A 15248-nucleotide genomic window follows, 5' to 3' on the forward strand; every position below is an offset into this window, starting at 1 on the left:
TCAGTGGATGAGGGATGCTCAAGGTCGACCTTACCAGCTGGGTAGGCATGACCTTAGGCCAGTAGCTAGAGGATGGTTGGAGTTCATTCAACGCTCTATCATCCCTATGAGTAACTGCTATGAGGTTACAGTCAAGCGAGCAGTGATGATTCACTGTATTATGCTTTACAACAAGGTGGAGGTGCATGAGGTGATCCTTCAAGAGTTTTACAGAATAGCTGACAAGCCCTCCACCTCTGCGAGGTTGGCATTCCCTCATCTCATTCACCGCTTATGTTTAGTAGCTGGAGCTCACATAGAGGGAGATACCTTGATCAATGAGGAGAGGCCGATCACAGGGAATGGTATGTAGAGCACTAGGGAGCATGTGCAGGGACCGTAGTAGGAGCCAGTTCCACTGCCTCCACAGGATATTCCGGAGATGCCTCAGGTGATGTACTTCCCTTCCCGTGACTACAGGGATCAGTTGACCACATCTTTAGGAGATCTAACATCATCAGTTGATCAGTTGAGGCTGGAGCATCAGGATCAATCAGCTCTCCTCTTCCAGATGATAGAGGAGCAAAGGAGGCAGGGGCGTGACACTGAGGAGCTTAAACGCTCCAAAGGATTCCTCGGAGGGAGCAGCAGCCACCATCATTGAGGTGGTCTAGTTTTTTTCTCTCTGTCCTTATTTTATCTCTATTTTTCTAGTCTTCCATTGTGTTATTTGTTTTCTATTTTAGCTTGCATGATCACTCTTAGGATTTATTTGCTTCATAGTTTAGTAGTTTACTTTTGAAATTTTTTCAAGATGTCTTATGTATTACGCATCAAGCTTAAAAAGAAAAATCTATTGAAAAAGAAGTAGTAAAATACATAAGATCTTGAGTTATATTAGGAGTTATTCTAGTTGCTTTGACGTGGTGGCCTTATCTCTATTTCTGAATGTATGAATGAAATGTGCATATTTGATATTAGAGTTGAGAATATTGGTTCTTGAGGAACAAGAACTTAGAAAAGTATTATAGATTCTCTGAAACAAGAAAAAGATTGATTCTTGAAGCAAAAAGAAACAGCAAAAAGAATTGAAAAGAAATGAAAAATCAAAAGAAAAAGGTCAAAGGCTTTGAGCCTTAATGGTTAGGAGGGTCAAAAATGATCTAAAGCTCAAAAGAGTGGTTTTTCTTAACCATATGCATGTGGTGTGAAAGTGTCAAGTAATCCTTGAGACTGAACACTTAAGGTCGAGGCTAATTGCTGTTACAGAGTATGCCTAAGGCTCTGAGTACCACTGTCTAGGAGAAAAAGCAAAAGACAAATTTGAACCCAAAGGGTTCCCCCAATTATGTGCTTGTGGTGTTTATGTATCAAGTTAAGCTTAAAAATAAAACACTTAGAGTCATGGCTAGGCTCAAGGTGCAAAGCACCAGTGAAAAGAAGGAAAAAGCTGTGTTCAAGAATCAATTAGAGCCTAAAGAAGAGAATCTATAATATGATCCGAGTTCTAGTTCTAAAAGATGCTAATATTTCTAGCTTCAAGGGATAGTGAGATGCTAAAACTATTCAGAAATAGAGTGTCATAAGCCCCATTCAGTAACCAGACCTGAGCTTAAATGACAACTCGAGTCTTGTGTATTCTCTCTTCTTGATCCTATATTGTTTTGGTTGCTTGAGGACAAGCAACAGTTTAAGTTTGGTGTTGTGATGCGTGAGCATTTTATACCCTTTTTCTAGTTATTTTTATATTGTTTTGAGTTAGATTTTATTTATTTTTACTTGATTTTAGTGCAAAAATCACCTTTGGATGCTACTTTAAGTTTTTTTTTGTGTTTTTATGATTTTAAGTGAAATTCGGAGCAGTTTGGAAAAGCCTGAAGCAAGAAAGGAAAATGCTAACAGCACTTCCTCTGGGCACTGAACGCCCAGCTGGTGTTTATCGCCAGCAGGGGGCACAACCCAAAAGCGCGCATCTCCTCCTTGGGCGTTTAACGCCTAAACTGGCGTTAAATGCCAGCAGCAGTCCGTTTCACACCTCTTTGGGCCTCCAAGTGGATTTAGCACTCCGTAGTTTTATTTTATTTTTCTTTTGTAATATTTATTTAAAAACAATATCTTTTAACTCTAGCATTTATTATTAGGTTAGTATTTAAAGGAAAACATCACCTAGGTTAAGGAGCGTCTTCCTTCGGCACTTTTCAAAAACCTGTTTTCTTTGTAAGTTTTGAGCAACTAAACCTCCTGGTTAAGGTTAGGAGCTCTGTTTATTTCTATGGATTGAGATTATTATTCTTCTATTTTAATATATATTTGATTCAATTCTAATGTGTTGCTTTCGTTCTTAATCTTATGAAACTGGGTGGAACGGGATTATGATCCTTTTTCTACATGAGTTCTTGTGATTCTCAGGAGAGTTATCTCGCTTGAACTACAGCTTGAGAACATGCCTCCTAGACGGCTAACCACACAACCTGATGGGGATAAGCAACATCTATTCATCCGGGATTGGGGTGATTAGGGCCTTTGTGGTATAAACTAGCTTTCTGAACTTCACCCTCCAATCCGAATTGAATGACCACGGGAGTGTTTGCCATAGAATGAATCATTCATTATTAAAATAGTTAGTAAGAAGTTTTAATCCGAAAAGATAAATATCTCCGATACCTTAACTATTTTCTTATATTGATTTTACACCGCACCTTTAATTGCTTTCTTTATTAACTTGTTTTATGCGTTTTCAGCAATAACTCTTTTTACTATTTCCCTGACTAAGTCCAATAGGATAACCATTGCTTGCTCAGTCCGACAATCCTTGTGGGATCGACCCTCACTCACTTGAGGTATTACTTGGATGACCTGGTGCACTTGCCGGTTAAGTTGTGCGATTTCTAATTTCACGCACCATCAAGTCACTGCTTAGCTCGGTCCCGTACAGCAAACGAAAAGAGTAACAACCGGTAAACATCAGGGTGGACTCCATTGGTGTTCACTGTATCACAAATTTGCAAGAAATTAGAGATAAAAAAGTTTAGATCTTCCTGTGGGAGTCCATGAAACTGATAGTTTTGATGCACCAAAGTAATGAGCTGAGACTTTAACTCAAAATTATTGGCATTCACAGGGGGCACAACAATGCTACTTCCGTAGAAAGTGGGGTTTCGGCAGTGTAAGAACCAAGAGTCCTTCAAGGTTGCTCTGGAGCATTAGGAATAGCAACATTATTGTTGTTGTTTGGCTCCATAGTGATTTCTTCAGCTTCCTCCTTAGAATTGTCTCTGAGACTTTCAACAGCTCCAAAATCTCTAGCTTGTTATTGCCGACTTCTAATGGTCCTTTCAATCTCATGATCAAAATCAAGAAGAGGATTTAACGGGAATTTAACGGATTAAGCAATAATAGTTGAGTGATTAAGCTAATCAGACAAACTAGATTTAGTGTTTTGTGTTCCAAGTATCATAAAGCAATGAATCATAGAATTTAAGAAAGCAAGTAATGAATGGTTGGTAAAGATAGTATGAGAAAACAGTTAAGGCTTTGGAAATGTTAAATTTCTGGATTAATAGTTTTTATTACTCACTTTAATCATACAAAGGTTCAACTCATGGCAAATCCTAGTTGATTAAACCCTAATTCCTTAGCAATTTAATCTCTTTTAACCAAACTAACCGCCAATTTCTTGGTCATTTAATTTAAATTAGAAGTTTAAGTCTAATCCTAGTTTATGAGCCACACAAATCCTAGGTACCCAAAGATAAGATGATTATATATCATGTATCATGTTAAGTCTAGGTAATTCGGGAATTATGAGGAATTGATCTCAAGCTATTATTCAAGCGATTTAACTTTTCTAAGATTTAACAAGATTTAAGTTAGAAAAAGAGTTATCTTCCAATATACTCTAATTCTTAGGATGAAGAATGAAACCAATCCTTGAAAATAAATGATGAGTCCATATTTTTCGATATATTTTGATTTGATTTGAATGGATTGCATCACATGAACCCACATTTATTCACTTAAATAGCATGCTTTTGTGTTTTCTCTCTAAATTGTGCCTAATTGTGAAAACATGCTATTTTGTGCTTATTTTAATCACTTTTATCCCACTTTTATGCCATTCGATACCATGACATGTTTGTTGAGTGATTTTAGGTCCTAAAGGCAAGTTTGGCATGGCAAAAATGGAAAGAAGCATGAACAAAGGGAGAAAATATGACGAAAACAAAGGAGAAGCACACATTGGAGTGTGCGTGCGCACAACCAACCATGCGTACGCACAAGAAGAAAATCAGCATGAGTGCGTACGCACACACCTTTGCGTACGCACAGGTACCAGCGCGTGACTTCATTAATGCAAATCGTTTGGGGCGATTTCTGGGCCTCCAGAGCCCAATTTTTGGACCTTCTGAAGCTGATTCTTCCTATATTAGACAAGGCCTCACTCCATGTGAAGGGGGGAGCACTTAGGTTTAGGTTTTTACATGTTTTTGTTAGTTTTCTAGAGAGAGAAGCTCTCCCTTCTCTCTAGAATTAGGATTTTTAGCTTTATTCTCTTTAATTTCTTTCTTTAATTCTTGTTTTGATGTAGTTTCAATTATGTTTCCATGCTTTGTTATCTTAGTTCTCTTAGTTCTTCTTCTTAATTTCTCTTTTATGTCATTTTCATTTTATGAACACTCTTGTTACTTTTGATTTCATTTAATACAATTTTGATATTTTATATTTCTTTGATGTCCATTTGAGTTGTTATTTTCATTTTCATGCAATTGATAGTTATAGAATTTATTTTTATTGCAATTTATGACATTTTTCCTTTTATACATGTTAGGTGTTTGATAAAATGTCTCTTTTAGCTTTTGCCTAACTTTTCACACTCTTGGCTTGGAATTGGATAATTAGGTGACCTTGAGTCATAGATGTCCATTCGATATTGTGATTAGGATTGTTAGTTGGTTTGATTTTCGCTAAGGCTAGTCTTTCACTAAGTTAATTAGTGAGTTGATTAGGAGTTGTGGATTGAGATCAATTATGCCCTTTTGACTTTTTCTCAATGTTAGGATAGACTAATTGGGATTAATTCTTAGCAATTATCATGTTTGTGGTCTATGATTATGATAGAAATCCTTAATTCGCAATCCTTGCCAAGAGTTCCTCCTTTTTGTCACTTGAATTCCATTTTTGATTTACTTGCTTTGAGTTTTAATTTCCTTGCATGCTTATTTACTTTCTTGCACTTTAGTTTCTTGCTTCTTGCAATCACAACCCCCAATCCCTCATAGCCAATAATTGAACATTTCATTGTAATTCCTAGGGAGAACGATCCGGGAGTTTAAGTACTCTTGGTTATTTGATTTGAATTGTGATAATTCTTTGATTTAAACTTTGATTGCGAGAGTTAATTGTTGGTTTGGACTATACTATTAACGAATTGATTCTTATTTTGATTGATTCTAAACCGACAATAATTCTCACACCAAATTTTTGGCGCCGTTGCCGGGAAATTACAATGGTATTACATTGTTGGCTATTGTTAATATGTGAATATGTGAATAGGTTGCTCTTGATTAGTTGTTTGGTTGTTAGCTTGTAAATATGTCTCTTGGTTGTTAGCTTGCTTTAATAGATTTTTGTTTTAAAATGTATATGTGAATAGTTAGTAATCTTGTTTAAATTGTCTTTTTGACTTGAATTAAATGTTTAAAAATTTTAATTATTTTTTTTGAATAATTAAAATAATTTTGGTAGACTTTTGTTTGTACATATTAAAAGTGCTTTGAACAGTTCATAATTTTGATTTGAAAAATAAAATTTTAAATTAATTTTAAAGTTAATGTAAATAGTTGCATATTTTTAAATTCACCCCTTCTGATGTCTTCCCCTCTTCTCTGAGCCAACCATTCACCATCATCATCTTCATCTTCTTCACCATCATCACCATCCATCACTTAAACCAACCCGCCGCCCCTCTCCCCATTTCTTCACCTCTTCTTCTCTTCCCCTTCCCCGTTTCCTGTTCACATTTCTCCGACAACCACCTCCGCGATTCCAACCTTCGCCGCCGCACCCCTTTTCGGCGTCCCAACCCGTCACCACCCCCTGTTCGAACCGGAACCCCCGCTGAGACCCTCCTTTTTGCGCTACCCTAGCGCTGTCGTCCAACGCCTGTTTGCAGCGCCGCCTCCTTCCGGCCTCTCTCCTTCTCGCGTCACTTCGTCTTTCCCCTTTCGATGCCTCACCTCCAACCACCGCTCCCGCCAGCGCGCCGTTGAAGCCCAGCCGTCCATCCCTGTTCTGCCTCAGCTCCCTCATTGAACAGAACAGCAGCTCCGGCCCCTCTGTACGACCCTGTGCCCTTTTCCACCGCGAATCACCCTAGCCTCCACCATCAGCGAGCCGCAACCCTCTTCTCCTCTCTCCATCTCACTCGCGAAACCACTGAACCCTAGCTCCGCCAACCACCACCGCGAACCACCGTCGCCATCCGTTTTCGCCGCCGACCACAACCCACACCGTCGCGCCCCTTTCTCTTCTTCTTCGCGCACCTTCTCACACCAGACCCTCTCGTTCTTTCTGGGTTGAAGAAGAGAGCAAGTACAAGCTTTTATTCTCTTCGTCTCAAGCGAGTCCAGCTGCTGCGACGTATCCCCTGTGTCTTCCAGCCCTGTGTCGTCTTCCCTCTCTGACGCTGCCCTTGGCCGGCCGTGCTGCCGTGGCTGCAGCCCACCACCTCCCCTTCCCCTTCTCTGTTCTGTTTCTGCCTTTCCAGGTTCCATTTTCTTTTCTGTTTTCTATTCCCTTATCTGTTTTCTGTTAGCTTAGTTTAATTTTTGTTGATTAAGTCAGTTAGAAATGCATGTTAGTTGATTAGGTTGTTAGAGAATCTGAGCTGGATAGTGGATTTAGGTTTGTTTTGATTCATGCTGCTGATTGAAAATGTTGCTGTTTCATTGATTTGCCCCTGTGCTAATTTGGCTTGTCTGATTCTTCTGCACCCCCGTTTCTTGCTGTTGTGTTCAAATTTATTGCCGCTGTTTTGAATGAATATTTTCTGAATTTTAATCCTTCTTTTGATATACGGATAAGTTCAGAATATTGCGTGTGCAGTGAGGATGATTTTTAATAATTTTCTGGAATTGATTTGACCTTGCTGCTGCAATCTTTGTTCGCTGCTGATGTTGCGCAATCAATGTTGCTTAACTATTTTCGATATCCATCTTTAATGCACTTGATTAGTCGAGTTGGCACTTCATTGCTGTTGGTTTCAACTGTTGTTAACTCCACTGATTTGGTCGCTGAAAGCTGAGTTTTCTCTGCTTTCACTATTCTGCTGCATTCTTGTAACAGTTGATCAATTTCCGGATGTGTTTGTGCAATGGTGATTTGTGCTCAATGTCTGCGTTAAAACTGTTATTGCTGCTGTGTTTATGCTTCAGTTTACACTTAAGCACTTGACCCAACATGCTTATTTGTTTAAATTCATGTTGAATGCTGGTGATTGGTTGTTGAATCGAACAAAAAGAGTGCTGCTGAATTGTTCTTTGTTGATCTGTTGTGGTGCTGAATTTTGAACCATCACTTTTGCTCATGGTTCAAAGAATGTTGCTTGATACCGTTGGTTTGGTTTTCATTATTTGTTCATGCTTTATTACTGGATAATTGGCTTATTAGTTTGGTTCATATGAATTCAGATATGATTTTTGTGTTTTCACTAGTTAATGAATTCCTATGGCATCTGAATTGATTGTGTGAATTCGGGAAATAGCCAATTTACTGCTGAAATGCTGCTTGAATTTATCTTAATCTGTTTGAATATTAATTGATTGAGTTGATATTTCATTGCTTTTGGTTTCTAACTGTTGCTAAGCTCAATTGATTGATTATCCGGCTAAGTGCTTCACTGTTTTGGTTGCTGGAAGCTGGAAGCTTTGGGTTTTATTATTCACTATTTGGTTGTTGTCCTATTTGGTTGCTCAATTAAACTGCATTGTATTGTTTGAGCAAACAAGTTCTATTTGACGAATTTCTGTGTCAAAATAGACCCTTGTTTGCTACATGATTTCTGATTTCCCTAAGAACTTCTTTGCAAGTTTTGGTCATGCTTCTAACTTTCTTTGCTTACTTGTGATGCTAATTTACTTCTATACATTGAATAGTTCTGGTGAATTTTTAAATTGACCATAAACTTGAAATTCTTTGGAAAATTTGAGCCTCTTTTGCATAAACTCACAAGTTTAAAGGTTTTTAATTTATGTGGCTGATTTGATTCATTCTATTCATGCCTAACTTACATTAAGTCACATAGATAATGAGGTTTTCAATTCTTGTTTCAACTTGTGACTTTAATGCTTCGTTATAATTTGGTGTTTGAATTTTCCTTGTTTACCTTTGTCAACACCAAAATGTCTCAGCTTATGCTAAGTGGATGTGCCCACTATTCTTTGATTATATGCCCATTATAATTGCATTACTCACTTAAGCATAAGGCATATTTTATTTTGAGATGTTGAACATGAACTTGCTTGTTTTGGAACTGTGGAAATTTTCAGAATTTAGGGACGTCTTTGCTATGCCCATAACTTTTGCCTTTCTCTTTTGTTTTCAACTAACTCTTTTATTTCCTTTACATGACTTTGACCTTTGTTTACTTTTTCAACTAACTTTTTCTTCTTAACATAACTATTGACTATCTTTTCTTTCTTTTCTTTTTCAACTAACTATTTTCTTTTTACTCACATAACTTTTAACTTTCTTTTTCTTTTCAACTAACACTAACTTTTCAACTGTTTTCTTTTCTTCACCGACCTTTTGACTTTTCCTTTCCTTTTCTACTAACTTCCCTTTTAACCTTTTACTTGTTTTCTTTTTCTTCGTGCATAGCAATAACGCTCCTTTCTTCTTTTTCTCTTTGATAAACAAGCAAGTTAGCTTTCTTAGATTCCTTTATTTGATTGGAAGTTACTTCTTCTAACTTGAATCTCATGTGTGCTTCCATTCAAATTTATATTATCTATTCACTTCATATGCTGTTTTGTGACTTAGCTCTTTCCTTTTCAGCACCACCATCACTCTTGCAGCCACTTTTGTAAGGCGACGGCAGTGACAACTCCTTCCACTCGGCATGATCGTGAGCACCGAGGATGGTGCTGCATTTTAAGTGTGGGGAGGTTGTCCAACTTCAGCATCGCATTTTGGGTGACAAGCTTCATTTCCGAACACTTCTAGTTTAGTTTCTTTTTATACTTGTTAGTTGCTTTGTATATATTTCATCCTCTTGAGAGACTTCTTAGTTTAGTTTATTGCACTTACTTAGCTTATTGCACTATTCAATTTTGTTTGTACATAACTTAGTATTATATAATAGTTATGCATATTTTGATATTTTGCTCTTAATTTTGGCTTGTATATATGTTCTTTTTGGTTTTTAGTCTTGATTGTGATTTGGGATGATGTGATGATTGCACTTAAATTTGATTTTCTATGCATTTACTATTTTGGTTTGATTGAAAGTAGGAATTAAACTTAGGATTTTTTTTACTTTTTCCATCCAATCACATTATATATATATATATATATATATAGAATAAATGTTAGTCAAATTAATGCAGTTTCCAAGAAGCGTACTTTTTATCTAGAGCATTGAAATTCAAATTGAATTGAGTTGAAATCTTTTGAAACTTGCATGATTTATATATTGTGGAATATGGTTTTTTAGTTAAAGAACGTATAACTTGTGAGTTTTTGAGCCTTATTGTGTGGTTATATCATTTGACCACTTATTTCACTTTTGTATGTTGCTCTTCTCTATGATTACAATCTTTGGTTTGTTCAAATCTATATATCCATTGTTTAATGTATTTTTATGCAATTATGTGATTGAAGCCATCACTTCTTTATAGCTCACTTCATCCAAATAGCCTACTATTTCATTCACCTTTGTTTGCTATTTTGAGCCTTTTTAATCCCCTTTTGTTCTTTATTTTGCCACACCATTAACCTTAAGCGAAAAAACAATGAAGTGTCCCTTATTTGAATCTTTGAGTAGCTTAAGTTAGTGAGAGTGTGTAATGTTTAAGTGTGGGGAAAATGTGGGAACTTTGGGTGATGAAAATGTGTTTTATGCTTATTGAAAAATGTTGGAAATTTGGGTGCATACTCATATAATAATATTATAGAAACCATATGCATTGATGTGTTGATATATATATATATATGTTATAACAAAAAAATAATAATAATAAAAAAAGGGGACAAAATTACCCTAATATGAAATCTAATAAAAATCAATGCATATGTGATTGAATTTGATGCATGAGTGTGTATATATGTAAAAGTGAGATTATGTGTAGCTAAGCTTGATATTAGAAGTTTATAGGTTGAGTGTGTGTTAAGTGTTAGCTTAGATTAATCAAAGATTCAAATGCAAGCTCACTTAGCCGATATTTTCCGATATATTTTGATTTGATTTGAATGGATTGCATCACATGAACCTACATTTACTCACTTAAATAGCATGTTTTTGTGTTTTCTCTCTAAATTGTGCCTAATTGTGAAAACATGCTATTTTGTGCTTATTTTAATCACTTTTATCCCACTTTTATGCCATTCAATACCATGACATGTTTGTTGAGTGATTTTAGGTCCTAAAGGCAAGTTTGGCATGACAAAAGAGGAAGGAAGCATGAACAAAGGGAGAAAACATGAAGAAAACAAAGGAGAAGCACACATTGGAGTGTGCGTGCGCACAACCAACCATGCGTACGCACAAGAGCCACAAAATCATGTGTGCGTACGCACGACATCCTGTGCGTACGCACAAGAAAAAAATCAGCATGTGTGCGTACGCACAGGTACCAGCGCGTGACTTCATTAATGCAAATCGATGGGGGCGATTTCTGGGCCTCCAGAGCCCAATTTTTGGACCTTCTGAAGCTGATTCTTCCTATATTAGACAAGGCCTCACTCCATGTGAAGGGGGGAGCACTTAGGTTTATGTTTTTACATGTTTTTGTTAGTTTTCTAGAGAGAGAAGCTCTCCATTCTCTCTAGAATTAGGGTTTTTAGCTTTATTCTCTCTTTAATTTCTCTCTTTAATTCTTGTTTTGATGTAGTTTCAATTATGTTTCCATGCTTTGTTATCTTAGTTCTCTTACTTCTTCTTCTTAATTTCTCTTTTATGTCATTTTTATTTTATGAACACTCTTGTTACTTTTGATTTCATTTAATGCAATTTTGATGTTTTATATTTCTTTGTTGTCAATTTGAGTTGTTATTTTCATTTTCATGCAATTGGTAGTTATAGAATTTATTTTTATTGCAATTTATGACATTTTTTCTTTTATGCATGTTAGGTGTTTGATAAAATGTCTCTTTTAGATTTTGCCTAGCTTTTCACACTCTTGGCTTGGAATTGGATAATTAGGTGACCTTGAGTCATAGATGTCCATTCGATATTTTGATTAGGATTGTTAGTTGGTTTGGTTTCTGCTAACGCTAGTCTTTCACTAAGTTAATTAGTGAGTTGTGGATTGAGATCAATTATGCCCTTATGACTTATTCTCGATGTTATGATAGACTAATTGGGATTAATTCTTAGCAATTATCATGTTTGTGGTCTATGATTATGATAGGAATCCTTAATTCACAATCCTTGCTAAGAGTTCCTCCTTTTTGTCACTTGAATTCCATTTTTGATTTACTTGCTTTGACTTTTAATTTTCTTGCATGCTTATTTACTTTCTTGCACTTTAGCTTCTTGCTCCTTGCAATCACAACCCTCAATCCCTCATAGCTAATAATTGAACATTTCATTGCAATTCATAGGGAGAACGACCCGGGAGTTTAAGTACTCTTGGTTATTTGATTTGAATTGTGATAATTCTTTGATTTAAACTTTGATTGCGAGAGTTAATTGTTGGTTTGGACTATGCTATTAACGAAGTGATTCTTATTTTGATTGATTCTAAACCGACAATAATTCTCACACTAATAAACAAGTGCATTGATTAAGATAAGAATGACAATAATATTAATTCTTTAAAATAACAGAACTCTTAATCTTAACAATAGAGGTTTAGTTGCTCATGATGCGCAAAAATCCTAGCAGAGAAGAGTGTAAAAGTGCGGAGAAGAGAGAAGAAGAAGAACAGGCCCTAAGCCAAGATATCTTTGATAAACCACTATTTTATGGTTTATCTTGTGTTTAATTGAGTGGTTTTAATCAAGTCTTTACCCAGTATTCATATGATTTGCATGGCTTTACAATTCCTTCCTAGTCTTGATCTATGGTTGAAAACTTGCTTCCTAGAAGTCTTTAATTTGTGTATTTTAATTCTCCTTTATACCTTTATACTATTCGATTCTGTGATCCGTGTGTTAAGTGTTTCAGGCTTTATAGGGCAGGAATGGCTTAGAGAATGGAGAGGAAGCTTGCAAAAAATGGAAGGAACATAAGAAACTAAGGAGATAACCAGCGAGCATCGACGCGCATGCACGGCTCACGCGTGCGCGCGACATGGAGAAATTTGCAGCGACGCGTGCGCGTGCCTGACGCGTACGCGTGGATTGGAGTTCTGCAAGATGACGCGTGCGCGTGCCTGACGCGTACGCGTGGATTGGAGTTCTGCAAGATGACGCGTGCGCGTGCTTGACGCGAACACGTGACACGCCAAAACGACCAGCGACGCGTACGCGTGACTGACGCGTACGTGTGACATGCGCGATCTGCAGAATTAACAGAAAACGCTGGGGGCGATTTCGGGCTGAGTTTTGACCCAGTTTTCGGCCCAGAAACACATATTAGAGCCAGGGAACATGGAAAGACTCAACACACATTCTCATTAGCATAGTTTTTAGTTTTTAGATCTGAATCTAGAGAGAAATTACTTTCCCTCTAGGTTTTCCACACATTCATAGTTTATTAGTTTTATGCTTTTGCTTTTGGATATTTGATAAACCACTATTTTATGGTTTATCTTGTGTTTAATTGAATGGTTTCATCAAGTCTTCACCCACTTATTCATACTAATTGCATGATTTTATAAGGGCAATTTACTTAAATTAATAGAATAGCAGAATCCTTTACCTAAATGTGCAAAACTGATTGTTGTTACCTGCATGTGCAAAAACTCATTTCTATGTAATCCGTGGCAACCCACCACGGTTTCCAAACGTGCATAAACCGTGGCAGGTCCCAGCGGTTTAGGGGCAAAAACTATAGAGTGTAAACCGTGGTAAGTCACCACGGTTTACGAAGGAGGCATGGCATGCATAAACCGTGGTAAGTCACCACGGTTTATGAGGAAAGTGGATTGCACATAAAACCTGGTAACCCACCGCGGTTTATGTGTGTGTAGCTATATAAGTAATCCGCTGAACGCTGGGACGGATCATTTGGGACAGCACAAAAAAAAGGAAGGTGTTGTGGTGTTGAGAGGATTTGGGAAAACTTTGGAGGTGTGAAGGAGGAGTGGGTGGTGGAGTCAATGGAGGGTGAGGATCGCTTGTATCGACTAAATGACGTCGCTCACGTGGCAGGATATATCGACGAAGAGGTTAGTTACTATTATTGTTATTATTATTGTTATTAAGATTCATACTAATATAACAATTGATATTATTAGGAATATTGTTAGTAAAAATATTTTATTATGTTTATTTGTATTGTTATTCTGATTAATGTTATTTATATAAATGTTGATATTATTATGGTTACTGTCAATCAAAATGTGAGGCGTTTATTAATATTGTCTACGTAAATGTTAATATTATTATCGGTATTGATAGTAATGCATATTTTATTATGCTTATTTATTTTGTTATTCTGGTTAATAGTATTTTTGTAAAATATTTTATTATAAATGTTAATATTTTATTGAGAAATATTTTTTTTCTTTATTTATATTGTTATCATGAGTGCATAATATTCGTAATTTCATTGTTTATTACACAATAAGAGAATCAATGAATTTAATGTGACGATTCTACTAATTTTTACCAAAATTATGTTTGGTATTGTTTGTAATGGTTGTTTGTTAAGGGATTTTGTTACCCACGTTTTGCAGCCTAGTAGGGTTATTAGCGCCGTTAGGAGGCAGCAGAATATGCCCTTACATGACCGGATTATACCGTATCTGGAGACTGCGGGCTTGTATCATCTGGCTAGGCTAAACAGTCAGTGGTTCTGGGTTGATGAGTCTCTCCTTAGCGCATTTATTGAGCGGTGGCGTCCGGAGACGCACACGTTCCACATGCCGTTTGGTGAGTGCAGCATTACTTTACAGGATGTCGCGTATCAGCTGGGTTTGCCGATTGATGGTGCGCCCGTTAGTGGGTGCTTGACTGAGTTTGAGAATCTGATGGAACACGGTAGACCAGCATGGGTGTGGTTCCGGGAGTTGTTCGGAGAGTTACCTCCACAGAGTAAACTCACGCAGATGACAGTGTGCTACACATGGTTCCACGAGAGGTTCCGGGTTCTCCCTGCAGATGCTACTGATGAGACCGTGCGTGTATACGCACGTGCTTATATCCTGATGCTGTTGTCGTCTCAGCTGTTTGCGGACAAGAACGCAAACTGGGTCCACCTTTGCTGGTTGCCTTATTTGGCATCATTGGACGACTTGGGCAGATATAGCTGGGGCTCGGCTGCACTGGCCTGGTTGTATAGGTGTTTTTGTCGTGGTACAAACAGGAACGTCGTTAACTTGGCTGGGCCGCTACAGCTACTACAGTCTTGGATTTTCTGGAGGTTTTCCACTCTCAGGCCCACTGGTTTTGACCGGTTCGGGTTTCCTCTTGCTTCCAGGTAGGGTTTAGTATTTTCCGTTCATAAATTGTAAAAACAGCATCTGTTATTCTTTGTTTTGACATCATTTCAATTAAAATTGTAAGTGGGATAAGTTTGTGTCGAGGAACGATGCAGGGGCACAGAGATTAGTTTCTGCATGCCTTACACTGGATCGACTGCGTGTCCACGATGTGAGTCATTTATTTATTGCTGATACTAGAACTAGTTTTTCTTAAATGTCATTGTCTCATGAAACTCTTACTGTTTCGATACAGTTTGTGTGGGAGCCTTACTCTTCTGTTGATGTTGCTGCTGTTATTCATCCGGAGATACTAGCTGACGAGCACCGAAGGCTATGGACGGCCGTCACTAGCCTGATATATTTTGCTGCGATCGAGTGGCACCAGGTCGATAGGGTTCTACCCCAGTTCGGCGGTGTTCAGCATCTCCCACAGCCAGCTCTGAACATAGATTGGCTACATGC

The sequence above is a fragment of the Arachis ipaensis genome, chromosome B04 (genome assembly GCF_000816755.2).
Source record: "Arachis ipaensis cultivar K30076 chromosome B04, Araip1.1, whole genome shotgun sequence".
In the NCBI taxonomy this organism is placed as follows: Eukaryota; Viridiplantae; Streptophyta; class Magnoliopsida; order Fabales; family Fabaceae; genus Arachis; species Arachis ipaensis.